The sequence below is a fragment of the Ooceraea biroi genome, chromosome 1, assembly GCF_003672135.1.
Source record: "Ooceraea biroi isolate clonal line C1 chromosome 1, Obir_v5.4, whole genome shotgun sequence".
NCBI classification, from domain to species: Eukaryota; Metazoa; Arthropoda; class Insecta; order Hymenoptera; family Formicidae; genus Ooceraea; species Ooceraea biroi.
Window position 1 is genome coordinate 3069257 of NC_039506.1, and position 4574 is coordinate 3073830.

The window sequence follows — 4574 nt, forward strand, 5'->3', positions numbered from 1 at the left end:
ACGTCTCGTCAACCTTGACGAACCACTTTCCCTTTCTTCGATCGTTCTTTTTCTCGTGCGAAGTCCTTCCTGTCGTAATCATCCACCGGATGCCGCATAGTTCTCGCTCCCGAAGTCGACGGCCCGCTTTATATTACGTGGCTTCGCGGGCCGCTAATGTGCTAGAATGTCATAATGCTAATGCTGTCAATCATATTTGATTCCCTGCGATTTGTATCTATTAACTATCACGATTAACATAATTCTGTATCAAAGGAGATATCGTGTGTTTTGTATGACTCTTATATAAAATGTTAAAGCTATTTATAGGTTTATCGATATTTAAAATAAAATAGCGATAGTAAAACTGTAAAAATAGAAAACAGATTTAGCAAAAGAATCACTTTCCAGATTTTTATTCTTTTTCACACACTATTTTTTGTTTTTTTCCTATCGTCAAGATCTGTAAAAAGTATCCTTCCTGTCATCCTTCCTTTCGACCATTGAAATTTTCAGGCTCAAAGGGATCATCGGCGTTTCCTAGTATGCGTCATGGAACTTTCCAGGGTGTCGTCGAGCGGCGGGGTGCAGAACCCGCTTAACGATCCATATCTTCTGCGCAAGTTCGTTGACCCCGATGCAAGGCGACGACGAGAACGAAAGAGAAGGAAGGTCAGGACGAGAAAGCGAGGATAACAGCAGGGTAGGGAGCGGGGAATCTGGATGATCCAAGGCCAGACGCCGGTGCATATGGTAGTATGGCTCCCGTCGGTCGACCCTTCTCGAAATCCTTCCCGGTGAGTGTATATGCACCCTCGTTAATCAAAACTGCTCGCAGTTTCTCTCCAACGGCTGATCCACCTCCCGTCGCAATGAACGTTCACACGCCCTCGCTGCGTTCCATTGGTTCCTTATGAAAGAGAGATCCTAGACGCGCGACTTCTGAAGAGCCGCGAGATTGATGGCCAGAGATGATCCTCCGTACTTCTCAATCGATTTTCGAGGAACTCTTATTATCCGCAAAAGGACAAACTTCAAAGAGAACACGAGTCCTCTAGGTTTACCTAGAATCACTTCTACTTTTTCTCAGGGGATGCGGTAAATGTCGAAATGTATAACATCGCCTGCATCTCTCCCTTCTACTGGTCGCCGGACCTGGCTGATGCTGAGACCAATGGAACCAGATCTGCTGCTAGTAAATATTTGCCAATGCGAAAGCGGAGTTGAACGTTATTTGGAAGTGGAACGGAAGACGCGCGATTTTCTGCCTGAAAAGAAAAGCGGAGGCGGTTGCCAATTTCTCTCTTTCTTTTGGCCAGATATCAGTCAACATACGAATGCATCGATATTTAATGTAGAGGAGAGAAATACCCGGATCCTATCGGATCTCGTTTTGCGGTTCATCAGGAAAGTGCTAGATAAATTGTGATTTTGCTAGCTGTACGTCGTGCGATTGATCCCTCGGTATATCAAGAACTTAAAGGAGATCGTCATAAATTCAAGAGATGGAACATGATTTCTTAAGTTTCTACGACGCAGAATTATTCACTTGGAAACTATATTTATTGACAAGAAAAGCATCTAGAAGCAGGCGTTAAAATGAAATAAAACTGATAAGCAATAAACAACATCACTACAGATGGGCCATAAAATTGGAAATGATCTTATTTTTAATATGATGCAAATACTTCTTCTGTCGTGGATACACGCGGAGATATGGTCTCGAAGTGAATCGTGCAGACGTCGTGTGCTGTCAGTAGATTTGAATTAATTGTTAAATTGTCAATAGATATAAAGATTATTATTTTATTCTCTTCATTGCTTGTGATTAAATTTTAAGCTTGTTGTTATAAACAACTTTGTGTACATTCCTCTCTGCGAAGTTTTAGATTAAAATCCTAGCAGCTTTGCACTACTGTCAGCAATGTCATTCAACTATGTCTTAAGTTTTTCTTGACCTATTTTTCAAGTAGTTTTGTGCGTTATGTCCCTGTTGTGTCGCGAATCGCAATTCTGTAAACTCTCTTAAAAGAGAATTTTACAAACTGCAGGTTTCTCAAGCAATTTACTCAAAGTCTATTTTCTGTTCGTAAATGCATTCGGACATGCTTCCTTATACCCTTGAGCAAGAAACTTGATGAGCGGAAAATATTGAAAAACAACAACCGAAACAACGTAACCACTATTATAAAAGCCATTATTTTTCAATGAAGTAGAAAGATAACAAACGACATAAACAGAAACTAATAACAAGCTAATTTTAATAAAAATTTCTGCCTTTTTATAATTTACAATGTTTTACTTAAAGACGATAGACCAGCTCAGAGTCCAGCAGATTCTTACAAGGAATCGATCGATCCCTACATAAATATCTGAAAATTCTTACACCAAGAAAAATCGCTCCACGATTATTATAGAAGCAACGCATGCATGGGCATCTTACTCCTTCACTTTATTTTTTATTAATTTCTCAATCCTGAAAGCCTCGATTTGACAAAAAACACGTACAATTTTTAATTTTTTAATATTTTTTAATATTTTTAATATTTAATATAATATTTCGGATAATTCGAGACTTCTTGAATATATTATAGATAACGTGCTCCTGTAATTTACAATGCAAAAGTTAAACAAGCGTTTACTTTGATGACGTTTCTTTTTCATCTCTCAATTATACCGTTTACCGGAAATTCGTATTTCGAGCGAATTAGTGAAACCCTTCGACTGTACCGCGAGACACGCACGCAATGATCTCATTATTAACATCCGTCAAATCGATACGGCCGTAGCCTTGACCGTTTGCAAGAACCTTTCTCACCGAGTTTCTTTCGTTGCATTATTCGTCTGCCGTGCACACATGCATGTATCGACAGCTATCGACGTTTATTGACACACTGCACATGTATACTCTAAACATCGCTCGCTCATGACATTTCGTGACGGTTTAACATCAACAAGGAAATTAAAAGGCCTATACACCAATGCACATTTTATGAATCTGTGACCTCGCAGACGACAATTCTTTGGTATCTGTATTGCGTGCATTTTTAAGAAAATATATGCACAATCTTTGAGGGACAGAATCAAATTATCCAAATGTAAAAGCAACATGCGAAAAATTTATCACAATGGAAAATACTTCGACAGTTCTCAGGAAGACTTTTTGAGAAAAGAAGTGAGAAAAGAAATATTTCGCTCGCTTATCAGGTGTAAGGTGTAAAGTCCAGGCATCTTCGACTCACTTATCTATTGCGCCTAAAATTTTCGAATTCCTTAAGGGCATCCTCCGCCGCGGTCATTCACCCTGGCTGACGTTCACAGATAAGTCCAGATGCGTTTGCACAAGCTATCGTCGAGAATTCTGAATTCCCATCTGTGGTCTCCCAAACTCTCAAGTGTTGCAAGCTGATCTAGCATGAACAAACAACATTCCATTATACACGTGACTCTCAGCTCTCGCTACACACATATTAATCGTCTCCATTAAGTAGAAGTATATTTCCACCGGAAAGAGATCCTCCCAGCTGTTTATTCTATACAAGCAAAGGCAACCGAATTGGCGGCCGATACCGAATAGGCACCAGGCACTCGAGAAACTAGCAATAGATTTGAGTAGGGTCGGTCAATACATAGGCGCCCGGCGTCCTGACGCCTACACTGCGGATGTCCCCGCTCTGTCTAATCACCCTCGTCCATCGGCACACGCGGTGACCTTTCATCACAAAGGTTTTCCCGCTTTTTTCTGAGAACTTTATGCCTCGGTCACTCATTCACGGGCGATGAGGACCGCCTCCAATCGTAGCAATCATGTCGTACATGTCACAGCTGGTCACCCACACTTACGCAATATATATATACTGCATGTCATAGGAAAAAGATTCTCCGATGCACGAAATACATGGCACGATCGATCTTGTGACATTCACCGCGCTCGTGTGTGCCATCGCTGCCAGCAAACAAATTGCGTATTGATTTGAGCAGGAGAATTTTAGCGGAAATGTATATATTCGTGCCGCCACTTTGCTGATGTGGATGAACGAATAAATTGTTTATTTTTTAAGTATTTTCTGCGGTTTTTCTTCAAATATCTATAATTCTTTGATCTCTGCGTCGAGACTCATACGAAAGATTTGCATTATGTTGATATAAAAAATGAGAAGATAAAAAGGAGAAACGTAGGTATTGAGATCTTAATTGATATTATGCAAGGTTTCCATATATGATGAAAATGATGAGTTCAACTGTACTGACTAATAATAGAATTAATTTGATATGAAAATGTAAATGGAAAATTTTAAAATAGTGAAAAGCAAACTTTGTAAAATCGCTAGACCCTAATGTAGCACTGTGCAAAGTACGACTGTGTTATCCGTCATAATTTGTCCATGTTCCATCGAGCGATCGTGTTTACGATGCAAAAATGTCAGACAGTGCTGGTATCATCAATTATGCTGACTATACATCCGATCTCTGAATTCCAAGCGAGCACATCAACGATGCACTTTGACATTATCGAGAATGCAAGGTGCGTCTTGATTTCGTCGCCCAGTTATGTAACATTTTAGTATGGTCTTCCAGAACCCGTCTAAAATTTC

General features: G+C 39.9%; 1 long non-coding RNA gene across 1 annotated transcript; it reads right to left on the minus strand.

Annotated features, from left to right (window-relative positions):
• Window positions 1–366: 366 nt before the first annotated feature.
• On the minus strand, window positions 367–4574 carry LOC113562264. The gene is made up of 2 exons (XR_003406777.1): window positions 3222–4574; window positions 367–1247 (listed from the first exon to the last, which is right to left on the minus strand). It is a non-coding gene; the product is annotated as an uncharacterized LOC113562264 (long non-coding RNA).